Below are 13,831 nucleotides of genomic sequence, written 5' to 3' on the forward strand. Positions count from 1 at the left end.
ATGACTGAACGTAGCTGGTGGTGCAAGATGATGTGGCTCCAACAAAAATATACTCTTTGTGTAGAAATTTAAGGTTTGAGAGAAAGTTCACATCTCTTGTGAGAACTCAGTCAAATAATAATGATATTTTGGAGTGAATATTCTCTCCAAATTCCTGCTGTAGATACATAGATGAGAAGACCATGATGTTTTCACGGAAGATGTAGCAGAAGCAGGACTCAGCTGCTCTACGGAAGTAACCTTCTGACTCATCCTTCTGTGTCTAGTCTCCTATGTTCCAGTTCATTCTTCACCCTAGTGAAAAATTGCCTCTCTAAATCTGCTTGTGCCACATTTCCTGCTTAAACTTGCTTTCAGACTGAGGTCTGCATTCTTAATGTAGCAGATGCTAGAATTCTAGGGCAGGGGTTTCATTTGCCATGTACCTATGTGATCTAGGATGATTTCTAGCACATAGTTAAATGCCCAACAAATATATTGTTTATAAATTAATAAATAACATTCATGATTTGGCTTTATCCACCTGTGTCCTCTTACTCTACCTGTTGGGGACGGGTGTTCCCGAATCAGGTTGCTGATTTCAGTTCATGTCTTTGAAGTACTTTTCTTGCTGACTGGAGTGATCTCCTTTTTCCCCCATGTGTCTGAAAAACAGTCTGTCGATTCTTGAATATTCAGCTTAATTGTCACCACTTCTTTTAATAACTTCCCTGACCCTCATGATCACTCTGTTTCTATTCAACTTTTGTTCAGCAATGGTCAAGCTTTGAATGCTGCAGAGCAATTGTTTCCATGTTTGTTGCCTTACAAGTGTCTTGTCTTGCTCATCTTTGTACTACTCAGTTCCTGGGCATAATAGGTGCTTAATTAATATGTGTTGAATGAAGCAAATGAATATAATTATGATAAACCAGATAGTTTAACGATTTGTGTACACATTGTCTTCATGACTTATAATTCAGGAATTGGAATGGAAGACAGGTCAACAGGAGGTATACTGTGCTCAAATATTGCTTCTGTTCTCAGGTTCCAAAATGAGAACTAGAAACATGTTTCATTGTCACAAATCTTATGGGCTTATGCTAATCCCAAGTTTAAACTCTGGTGCTAATGAGGTTTGTTCTTGCCATGAAATATCTCTGTCCATTTGGGAGAAGACTTTCTTCTGAGGGTACTGACTGCACCACCAGGTCTGGCTCAGTATTTCACACATTCCCAAAGTGGACCATTGAAAGAAAGTAATAATTCAGTACAATTGTTTTTACTTCTATTGGAGGAACAATTTTAAGTATTTGTGTATTGGATGGTAGGACTTGTGTAACGAACTAGATTATGTAAGATAGTGATTCAAATAAAACAGCATGATTTAGTGTCAACACAGTACCTAAAACATAATGTATTTGATAACCATTAATTGCCTTGAAAATGAATTCGTGTTTTGATCTTTATTGGAGAAGGATAGTTATATTGGTGGTGGTATATGATAAAAACAGAGACATATTTCAAAGTTAAACAAGCCCTGGGGAAAGTTTTTTATTTTCTTGCTGATGTTTCACATTTACTAGTCTTAAATAAATCTTTAGTTGGTTAGAACCTCTTTAATGATAACTAGGACACAGAATTAATTAATGACTTGTTAGCACTGTGAGTGCTAGGGACAAAACAGAATGTTCCTCAGCTGTGTTATCATGTCATTTTAAGGATCACATATCACAAGTGATGCCTCATGACCAATATTTAGATTATCAGCAGATACCTGGAATTAAAGACTCTGTTCTTTCTTACTTCCTCCCTGGTTAGCTACTTGTTCAAAGTATAGTTTAATTATTAGCCCTCTCAAACAGATTGTTCTAATCTGCTTGTTCTACTATTAATTTTCCTCATCTGCTCTGTGGTCCTTGTATTTGGGTCTGGATTATCTATATGTTGCAAGCTTCTCTGTGTCAAAGGAACTCATCTGGTGTCGTTTGATCTACGTAAAATCTTGTGAACTGAATATTATCCTTCCTATTTTGTAGAAGGGAAAATGGGCTAAGAAACATTTGGAAGACCATACTGCTAGTGTTCATTCATTCACCAAACCTTTAGTGAGCTCAGTGCAAGACCCTGACTTTATACTTGCCAAAAGGTCTCTGCACTCATGGATGTAAGTTATAGATCCTTTGATTTGAAGACTGATACCTAGGGACTTCCCTGGTGCTCCAGTGGTTAAGAATTTACCTACCAGTGCAGGGGATGAGGGTTTTTCTCCTTGGAAGGGAAACTAAGATTTCCACATGCATGGTGCAGCTAAGCCTGCACACTACAACTAGAGAAGCCCAAGTACCACAACAAAGACCTAGCACAGCTAACTACATAAAGATAGACTGACACATGCCTGAGCAGCCCAGACTATTAGGATCCTTGAAAGTAGAGGCCATATTCAGGGACTACATCAATATAGTTACTGAAAAGTGAAAGTGTTAGTCTCTCAATCGTGTCGGACTCTTTTGTGACCCCCACGGACTGTAGCTCGCCAGGTTCCTCTGTCCCATGCAATTCTCCAGGCAAGAATACTGGAGTGGATTGCCATTCCTTTCTGGAGATCTTCCTGACCCAGGGGTCAAACCCTGGTCTCCAACATTGCAGGCAGATTCTTGACCATCTGAGGGAATTGAATGGAATTCTGACAATTAAGATTTATTCTTATCTCCTGTCCCTTGTTTTTCCCTTAGTGGATGTTTGACAAGGTGAATACCTAAGTGTGGGTAGACTAAATGGATAGCCAGCTCCTAAGCTGATAACCTTCAGTGGTTTTTCTTTCCCCTACATTCCCACCAGTGGCCACTTAACTGAAGGCACTGTCATTCTGGCTTCCCCTCTGTGGGTGTGTTAGTTGCTCAGTCGTGTCCGACTCTGTGACCCATGGACTGCAGCCCATCAGGCTTCTCTGTCCATGAGATTTTCCAGACAAGGATACTGGAGTGGGTTGCTATTTCCTTCTCCAGGGGATCTTCCTGACAAAGGGATTGAACCCAGGTCTCTTGGACTGCAGGTAGATTTGTTACCAACTGAGCTACAAGGGAAACCTCTGGCTTCCCCTAATAAGCTTCAAATACATATGGTACAGAAACGCATAATCTGGCAACATTAATATCTTGGTACAAATTAGTTTATTAGGTAAACAGCTTGTTTTGGCTAGAGGGGCCCAGGTCTGAACCATATGTTAACAAGAAGTCCAGGTAGGTTTTTTTCACTGAGGTTTTTTTTTTTTTTTTTTTTTTTCCCTTCAAGGGAAGCTGGGTATGCTCTAAGTTACTCAGGTCAATCACAAGGCCTGGGGCAGTGGAGGTGAGATGTATTTGAAAGTACAGACCAAGTGCTAAGGAGTTTCAGGTCGTCTATGGACTGTGTGTATGTGTGTTTCATAGCTTTGTCTAAAACACAGTTCATATCGGGGAATTGTCATTTGTGACTAAGACAATAGCACTCAAGTGAAACTTGTGTTTCTCTTTGGATTTGGCTGCTGAAAGACTGTACAATTTATGTAGTGCTTTCATGAATGGGAGACTATTATAGTTCTATGGTTAGGTCAGGTCAGCAATGCATTAGAAGGCCAGTGCTGTATATTACTCACCATCTGAGAGGAAGCTCTCAACCATGTATTCCATGACAGTAGCTTCAAATCCATGGTGCCCATCTTTCAGTTAAAGAAGAATTAAGTGAAGAAATGGAACAAATGGTGTTTTATGGATGTTGTTGCTATAGATAAGCTGCCAGAGTCACTTTGTGATCTTAATTTAAAACATATTATAGAGAAGGGATACTTAGAGGCAGGAAGTAAGTGGTTTCCATACAGCTAGCTAAACTAAATGATAATGTGATTCTTAATGACTCTTGAGACAATGTTGAGGACATAAGGATTATAATATTTTTGAAAAGAAGTGTGTAAATCCAATAAAAAGAGAAAAAGATGTTTTGTTTTCCTGTTTTTGGAGCCAGCAGGATTTCCAGCTGCATGAAATTTCAGGAAGTGATGTGACTATTCAGTAATACTTTGCAAATTTCCTGGGAAATTATGAAATCATTCTGATGGCATTAAAATGGTTATTGAAATAGTATTTGCCAAATGTTGTTTCTTCCCTCTTTAAACCATGTTAATTTATTTGAAAATGAAAGCAAAATCTTACCAAATATTTTCCATAGGCATTTTTTTCCAGGAGTGAAAATATAATACAAAGATTTAGATCACCAAAGCCAATCAAATACTTGTTGAGTGCCTGCTATGTGGCAGGCATGGTGGTATTGGGAAAACACAAAGAAACTAATTTTTTTTTTTTTTTTTATGATTCATGATGCCTTACATCAGAAAAAGAAATGAGCTTTAAAAAACTGGTATTGTTGCTTTACAATGTTGTTAGTTTCTGCTATATACAGAAGTGAATCAGCTCTATGTATACCTATATTCCTTCTCTCTTGGGTCCCCTCGACCCCACTCCCTATCCCTCCCTCTAGGTCATCACAGAGCATTGAGCTGAGCTCCTTGTGCTGTACAACAGCTTCCCACTAGCTGTTTTTCACATGGCAGTGTGCACACATCAATCCCAGTCTCCCTGGGATTGATCTTCATCCTACCCCCTGCCCCATGTTTACATTCTATTCTCTAGAGACAAATGGATTTTTACTTAAAAGTGCCAACTCTGGTTGGTAGGTTGTAGATGTTGGAAGAGCAGTACTGAGGTTTCTGAAATCTCATTTGGGTTTAGCAAGAAAGAGCTCTGACAGTTTTGTGATGTCTTCCCTGGGCACAAAGCTCTGAGAGTAGTGGTGTTTGCTTGCCTCCTCTGTTGCTGCAGTTCTTACCATGGCTTCATTATGAATGTGGTACTGATTCAGAGTTTTTGATTTTTCAAAAATTTGACTCTCAAATCTGTACCTCTCGGTGCAGTCTCTTTCTTGGACTGTAGATAATTTCCAACTTTCTATAGAACATCTCTTCTTAGATGTCTTGTGGGAACTTTTAGACATTGTATCTCAAAACCGACTCTGTTATTTTCCCTTGGCAAAGTGATTAGTTCTGTCATGTTCCCTACTTTAGTTCATGGCCTCATCTTCATTCCTGTTTCTTAAGCGAGAAATGGAAGATTCCTCCTTTCCTCTTGGCCTTCCCTGACTCCATTACATCCAGTTGATAAAGAATATTCCATCAATCCAGAGATGAAGAAAGAGTGATGTTGATGACATGAGAATTCAGAAGGATCAGGAATTTAAACTACGAAAGAAATTCTTCCAACTCTTGGAAAAAAATTGAGCTTGATTTCTGAGCCTAGTTCAACTATTGTGTATTAATATGTTATTTTCCAAATGCAAGTAAGATTATTTTATTGATTAGTATTATAGTAATAAGGGAGTTGGTGATGGACAGGGAGGCCTGGTGTGCTGCGATTCATGGGGTCACAAAGAGTTGGACATGACTGAGCGACTGAACTGAACTGATAGTAATAAGTGGGGAAAGATTACATGTGTAATTTGTTAGAAGGAAAGTGGAGTTTCTTGTCTTAGTGGAACTCTTGGGGTACTTTTAAGTCTCTTAAAAGGGAAAAACTTGTATCAGTTCAGTTCCCTCACTCAGTCCTGTCTGACTCTTTGTGACCTCATGAACCATAGCACGCCAGGCCTCCCTATCCATCACCAACTCCTGGAGCTTACCCAGACTCATGTCCATTGAGTCAGTGATGCCAGCCAGCCGTCTCATCCTCTGTTGTCCCCTTCTTCTCCTGCCTTCAATCTTTCCCAGGATCAGGGTCTTTTCTAATCAGTCAGATCTTCACAATAGGTGGCCAAAGTACTGGAGTTTCAGCTTCAACATCAGTCCTTCCAATGAACACCCAGGACTGATCTCCTTTAGGATGGACTGGTTGGATCTCCTTGCAGTCCAAGGGACTCTCAAGAGTCTTTCTCCACCACCACAATTCAAAAGCATCAATTCTTTGGCACTCAGCTTTCTTTATAGTCCAACTCTCACATCCATACATGACTACTGGAAAAAACCATAGCCTTGACTAGATGGACCTTTGTTGACAAAGTAATGTCTCTGCTTTTTAATATGCTGTCTAGGTTGGTCACTTTCCTTCCAAGGAATAAGCATCTTTTAATTTCATGGCTGCAATCACCATCTGCAGTGATTTTGAAGCCCCCCAAAATAAAGTCAGCCACTGTTTCCACTGTTTCCCCATCTATTTGCCATGAAGTGATGGGACCAGATGCCATGATCTTAGTTTTCTGAATGTTGAGCTTTAAACCAATTTTTTCACTCTCCTCTTTCACCTTCATCGAGAGGCTCTTTAGTTCTTCTTCACTTTCTGCCACAAGGGTGGTATCATCTGCATGTTGGAGGTTATTGATATTTCTCCCAGCAATGTTGATTCCATCTTGTGTTTCTACAAGCCCAGCATTTCTCATGGTGTACTCTGCATATAAGTTAAATAAGCAGGGTGACAATATACAGCATTGACGTGCTCCTTTTCCTATTTGGAACCAGTCTGTTGTTCCATGTCCAGTTCTAACTGTAACTGTTGCTTCCTGACGTGCATACAGGTTTCTCAAGAAGGCAGGTCAGGTGGTCTGGTATTCCCATCCCTTTCAGAATTTTCCACAGTTTATTGTGATCCACATAATCAAAGGCTTTGGCATAGTCAATAAAACAGAAATAGACGTTTTTCTGGAAATCTTTCTTTTTTGATGATCCAGCTAATGTTGGCAATTTGATCTCTGGTTCCTCTGCCTTTTCTAAACCAGCTTGAACATCTGGAAGTTCATGGTTCACGTATTGCTGAAGCCTGGCTTAGAGAATTTTGAGCATTATTTTACTAGTGTGTGAGATGAGTGCAATTGTGTGGTAGTTTAAAGTCTTTGGCATTGGCTTTCTTTGGGATTGGAATGAAAACTGACCTTTTCCAGTCCTGTGGCCACTGCTGAATTTTCCAAATTTGCTGGCATATTGAGTGCAGCACTTTCACAGCATCATCTTTCAGGATTTGGAATAGCTCAACTGGAATTCCATCACCTCCACTAGCTTTGTTCGTAGTGATGCTTTCTAAGGCCCACTTCACTTCACATTCCAGGATGTCTGGCTCTAGGTGAGTGATCACCCCATCGTGATTATCTGGGTCATGAAGATCTTTTTTGTACAGTTCTTCTGTGTATTCTTGCCACCTCTTCTTAATATCCTCTGCTTATGTTAGGTCTATATCGTTTCTGTCCTTTATCGAGCCCATCTTTGCATGAAATGTTCCCTTGGTATCTCTAATTTTCTTGAAGAGATCTCTAGTCTTCCATTCTATTGTTTTCCTCTATTTCTTTGCACTGATCACTGAGGAAGGCTTTCTTATTTCTCCTTGCTATTCTTTGGAACTCTGCTTTCAAATGGGTATATCTTTCCTTTTCTCCTTTGCTTTTTACATGCAATGTATTTTAAAAATAAAATGAGTTTTCGCTGAGAGCTGCACTTTTATCTAGGGAGAGGTGTCTGTGTTGACATTTCATTAACTGATTTTCCTTCTGATTCCATGCGACCCATTATTAGAGCAAATAGGCCACTCCTGGCCCTTCCTCTTGGAGGATCCAGAGCCCTCCAGAAGCAGAAGGCAACTCTACTGCTCTATTAAGGAGAGGGATCCTTGGTGCCACCATGAAGCATAGGTTGAACATCTATCTCTTAGCTGACCTTGTTCTCCATCTTCATTAAACTCATTAGTCTAATGAAGTCCCTGGAGGGCTTACTGGAGAGCCCATCTCCTGGGAGCTACTGGACTACCAGAGGTCAGCTTCCCAACAAAGAGCCCCCAAGGGCGTTCCAGACCATCTATCCAGAGTGGTATGATAAGACCTCCGTCCACCGGCTATGACCTTAGAACAGTGTCCAAAATACCTCCAGCTCTACCAGTTTCTGGGCAGGCATTCTCAATGTCAGTGTTATCAGAGAACTAACTGTTACAAGGCCCTCAAAGGGCCTCTTCATTGGATACTCCTTGTTCTGAAAAAGGCCTGTTTTATCACAGATTTGAGTGGGTCGCCTGTGGCTGTGGAATGGCGGGATCTCACTCTCTTCCCCAGACTGCGTCTGCTTAGATGTCCTGAGCAGCCTGGCTTTGTCTTCTCTTAGATGAGTACTTGTGCTGCAACTTTAGCTGTTGGGAGATGGTGTTATTTTCTTTTTTTTTTTTTTTTTTTTTTCTCTAATTTTATTTTATTTTTAAACTTTACATAATTGTATTAGTTTTGCCAAATATCAAAATGAATCCGCCACAGGTATACATGTGCTCCCCATCCCGAACCCTCCTCCCTCCTCCCTCCCCATACCATCCCTCTGGGCCGTCCCAGTGCACCAGCCCCAAGCATCCAGCATCATGCATCGAACCTGGACTGGCAACTTGTTTCCTATATGATATTTTACATGTTTCATTGCCATTCTCCCAAATCTTCCCACCCTCTCCCTCTCCCACAGAGTCCATAAGACTGTTCTATACATCAGTGTCTCTTTTGCTGTCTCGTACACCGGGTTATTGTTACCATCTTTCTACATTCCATATATATGCGTTAGTATACTGTATTTATGTTTTTCCTTCTGGCTTACTTCACTCTGTATAATAGGCTCCAGTTTCATCCACCTCATTAGAACTGATTCAAATGTATTCTTTTTAATGGCTGAGTAATACTCCATTGTGTATATGTACCACAGCTTTCTTATCCATTCATCTGCTGATGGACATCTAGGTTGCTTCCATGTCTTGGCTATTATAAACAGTGCTGCGATGAACATTGGGGTACACGTGTCTCTTTCCCTTCTGGTTTCCTCAGTGTGTATGCCCAGCAGTGGGGTTGCTGGATCATAAGGCAGTTCTATTTCCAGTTTTTTAAGGAATCTCCACACTGTTCTCCATAGTGGCTGTACTAGTTTGCATTCCCACCAACAGTGTAAAAGGGTTCCCTTTTCTCCACACCCTCTCCAGCATTTATTATTTGTAGACTTTTGGATCGCAGCCATTCTGACTGGTGTGAAATGGTACCTCATAGTGGTTTTGATTTGCATTTCTCTGATAATGAGTGATGTTGAGCATCTTTTCATGTGTTTGTTAGCCATCTGTATGTCTTTTTTGGAGAAATGTCTATTTAGTTCTTTGGCCCATTTTTTGATTGGGTCGTTTATTTTTCTGGAGTTGAGCTGCAGGAGTTGCTTGTATATTTTTGAGATTAGTTGTTTGTCCATTGCTTCATTTGCTATTATTTTCTCCCATTCTGAAGGCTGTCTTTTCACCTTGCTAATAGTTTCCTTTGATGTGCAGAAGCTTTTAAGGTTAATTAGGTCCCATTTGTTTATTTTTGCTTTTATTTCCAATATTCTGGGAGGTGGGTCATAGAGGATCCTGCTGTGATGTATGTCGGAGAGTGTTTTGCCTATGTTCTCCTCTAGGAGTTTTATAGTTTCTGGTCTTACGTTTAGATCTTTAATCCATTTTGAGTTTATTTTTGTGTATGGTGTTAGAAAGTGGTCCAGTTTCATTCTTTTACAAGTGGTTGACCAGATTTCCCAGCACCACTTGTTAAAGAGATTGTCTTTAATCCATTGTATATTCTTGCCTCCTTTGTCGAAGATAAGGTGTCCATATGTGCGTGGATTTATCTCTGGGCTTTCTATTTTATTCCATTGATCAATATTTCTGTCTTTGTGCCAGTACCATACTGTCTTGATAACTGTGGCTTTGTAGTAGAGCCTGAAGTCAGGTAGGTTGATTCCTCCAGTTCCATTCTTCTTTCTCAAGATCGCTTTGGCTATTCGAGGTTTTTTGTATTTCCATACAAATTGTGAAATTATTTGTTCTAGCTCTGTGAAGAATACTGTTGGTAGCTTGATAGGGATTGCGTTGAATCTATAAATTGCTTTGGGTAGTATACTCATTTTCACTATATTGATTCTTCCAATCCATGAACATGGTATATTTCTCCATCTATTAGTGTCCTCTTTGATTTCTTTCACCAGTGTTTTATAGTTTTCTATATATAGGTCTTTAGTTTCTTTAGGTAGATATATTCCTAAGTATTTTATTCTTTCCGTTGCAATGGTGAATGGAATTGTTTCCTTAATTTCTCTTTCTGTTTTCTCATTATTAGTGTATAGGAATGCAAGGGATTTCTGTGTGTTGATTTTATATCCTGCAACTTTACTGTAGTCATTGATTATTTCTAGTAATTTTCTGGTGGATTCTTTAGGGTTTTCTATGTAGAGGATCATGTCATCTGCAAATAGTGAGAGTTTTACTTCTTCTTTTCCAATTTGGATTCCTTTTATTTCTTTTTCTGCTCTGATTGCTGTGGCCAAAACTTCCAAAACTATGTTGAATAGTAATGGTGAAAGTGGGCACCCTTGTCTTGTTCCTGACTTTAGAGGAAATGCTTTCAATTTTTCACCATTGAGGATAATGTTTGCTGTGGGTTTGTCATATATAGCTTTTATTATGTTGAGGTATGTTCCTTCTATTCCTGCTTTCTGGAGAGTTTTTATCATAAATGGATGTTGAATTTTGTCAAAGGCTTTCTCTGCATCTATTGAGATAATCATATGGTTTTTATTTTTCAATTTGTTAATGTGGTGTATTACATTGATTGATTTGCGGATATTGAAGAATCCTTGCATCCCTGGGATAAAGCCCACTTGATCATGGTGTATGATCTTTTTAATGTGTTGTTGGATTCTGATTGCTAGAATTTTGTTAAGGATTTTTGCATCTATGTTCATCAGTGATATTGGCCTGTAGTTTTCTTTTTTTGTGGGATCTTTGTCAGGTTTTGGTATTAGGGTGATGGTGGCCTCATAGAATGAGTTTGGAAGTTTACCTTCCTCTGCAATTTTCTGGAAGAGTTTGAGCAGGATAGGTGTCAGCTCTTCTCTAAATTTTTGGTAGAATTCAGCTGTGAAGCCGTCTGGACCGGGGCTTTTGTTTGCTGGAAGATTTTTGATTACAGTTTCAATTTCCGTGCTTGTGATGGGTCTGTTAAGATTTTCTATTTCTTCCTGGTCCAGTTTTGGAAAGTTGTACTTTTCTAAGAATTTGTCCATTTCTTCCACGTTGTCCATTTTATTGGCATATAATTGTTGATAGTAGTCTCTTATGATCCTTTGTATTTCTGTGTTGTCTGTTGTGATCTCTCCATTTTCGTTTCTAATTTTGTTGATTTGATTTTTCTCCCTTTGTTTCTTGATGAGTCTGGCTAATGGTTTGTCAATTTTATTTATCCTTTCAAAGAACCAGCTTTTGGTTTTGTTGATTTTTGCTATGGTCTCTTTTGTTTCTTTTGCATTTATTTCTGCTCTAATTTTTAAGATTTCTTTCCTTCTACTAACCCTGGGGTTCTTCATTTCTTCCTTTTCTAGTTGCTTTAGGTGTAGAGTTAGGTTATTTATTTGACTTTTTTCTTGTTTCTTGAGGTGTGCCTGTATTGCTATGAACTTTCCCCTTAGGACTGCTTTTACCGTGTCCCACAGGTTTTGGGTTGTTGTGTTTTCATTTTCATTCGTTTCTATGCAAATTTTGATTTCTTTTTTTATTTCTTCTGTGATTTGTTGGTTATTCAGCAGCGTGTTGTTCAGCCTCCATATGTTGGAATTTTTAATAGTTTTTCTCCTGTAATTGAGATCTAATCTTACTGCATTGTGGTCAGAAAAAATGCTTGGAATGATTTCTATTTTTTTGAATTTACCAAGGCTAGCTTTATGGCCCAGCATGTGATCTATCCTGGAGAAGGTTCCATGTGCGCTTGAGAAAAAGGTGAAATTCATTGTTTTGGGATGAAATGACCTATAGATATCAATTAGGTCTAACTGGTCTATTGTATCGTTTAAAGTTTGTGTTTCCTTGTTAATTTTCTGTTTAGTTGATCTATCCATAGGTGTAAGTGGGGTATTAAAGTCTCCCACTATTATTGTGTTATTGTTAATTTCTCCTTTCATACTTGTTAGCATTTGTCTTACGTACTGTGGTGCTCCCGTGTTGGGTGCATATATATTTATAATTGTTATATCTTCTTCTTGGATTGATCCTTTGATCATTATGTAGTGACCTTCTTTGTCTCTTTTCACAGCCTTTGTTTTAAAGTCTATTTTATCTGATATGAGTATTGCTACTCCTGCTTTCTTTTGGTCCCTATTTGCATGGAAAATCTTTTTCCAGCCCTTCACTTTCAGTCTGTATGTGTCCCCTGTTTTGAGGTGGGTCTCTTGTAGACAACATATGTAGGGGTCTTGTTTTTGTATCCATTCAGCCAGTCTTTGTCTTTTGGTTGGGGCATTCAACCCATTTACATTTAAGGTAATTACTGATAAGTATGTTCCCGTTGCCATTTACTTTATTGTTTTGGGTTCGAGTTTATACACCGTTTTTGTGTTTCCTGTCTAGAGAATATCCTTTAGTATTTGCTGGAGAGCTGGTTTGGTGGTGCAGAATTCTCTCAGCTTTTGCTTGTCTGAAAAGCTTTTGATTTCTCCTTCATACTTGAATGAGATCCTTGCTGGGTACAATAATCTGGGCTGTAGGTTATTTTCTTTCATCATTTTAAGTATGTCTTGCCATTCCCTCCTGGCTTGAAGAGTTTCTATTGAAAGATCAGCTGTTATCCTTATGGGAATTCCCTTGTGTGTTATTTGTTGTTTTTCCCTTGCTGCTTTTAATATTTGTTCTTTGTGTTTGATCTTTGTTAATTTGATTAATATGTGTCTTGGGGTGTTTCTCCTTGGGTTTATCCTGTTTGGTACTCTCTGGGTTTCTTGGACTTGGGTGATTATTTCCTTCCCCATTTTAGGGAAGTTTTCCACTATTATCTCCTCAAGTATTTTCTCATGGTCTTTCTTTTTGTCTTCTTCTTCTGGAACCCCTATGATTCGAATGTTGTAGCGTTTAATATTGTCCTGGAGGTCTCTGAGATTGTCCTCATTTCTTTTAATTCGTTGTTCTTTTATCCTCTCTGATTCATTTATTTCTACCATTCTATCTTCTAATTCACTAATCCTGTCTTCTGCCTCTGTTATTCTACTATTTGTTGCCTCCAGAGTGTTTTTAATTTCACTTATTGCATTATTCATTATATATTGACTCTTTTTTATTTCTTCTAGGTCCTTGTTAAACCTTTCTTGCATCTTCTCAATCCTTGTCTCCAGGCTATTTATCTGTGATTCCATTTTAGTTTCAAGATTTTGGATCAATTTCACTATCATTATTCGGAATTCTTTATCAGGTAGATTCCCTATCTCTTCCTCTTTTGTTTGGTTTGGTGGGCATTTATCCTGTTCCTTTATCTGCTGAGTATTCCTCTGTCTCTTCATCTTGTTTAAATTGCTGAGTTTGGAGTGTCCTTTCTGTATTCTGGCAGTTTGTGGAGTTCTCTTTATTGTGGCTTTTCCTCACTGTGTGTGGGTTTGTACAGGTGGCTTGTCAAGGTTTCCTGGTTAGGGAAGCTTGTGTCGGTGTTCTGGTGGGTGGAGCTGTATTTCTTCTCTCTGGAGTGCAATGAAATGTCCAGTAATGAGTTATGAGATGTCTATAGTTTTGGGGTGACTTTGGGCAGCCTGTATCTTGAAGCTCAGGGCTGTGTTCCTTTGTTGCTGGAGAATTTGCTTGGTATGTCTTGCCCTGGAACTTATTGGCCCTTGTGTGGTGCTTGGTTTCAGTGTCGGTATGGAGGCATTTGATGAGCTCCTGTCAATGAATGTTCCTTGGAGTCAGGAGTTCCCTGGAGTCAGGGTTTGGACTTAAGTCTCCTGCTTCCGATTATCGGTCTTATTTTTACAGTAGTTTCAAAA

General features: G+C 39.1%; 1 pseudogene; it reads left to right on the top strand.

Moving 5' to 3' along the window:
* The first annotated feature begins 7,669 nt into the window (after positions 1 to 7,669).
* LOC113893649 lies at positions 7,670 to 7,861 on the top strand (annotated as a pseudogene).
* The last annotated feature ends 5,970 nt before the right edge of the window (positions 7,862 to 13,831 follow it).

This window comes from Bos indicus x Bos taurus, chromosome 5 (genome assembly GCF_003369695.1).
Source record: "Bos indicus x Bos taurus breed Angus x Brahman F1 hybrid chromosome 5, Bos_hybrid_MaternalHap_v2.0, whole genome shotgun sequence".
In the NCBI taxonomy this organism is placed as follows: domain Eukaryota; kingdom Metazoa; phylum Chordata; class Mammalia; order Artiodactyla; family Bovidae; genus Bos; species Bos indicus x Bos taurus.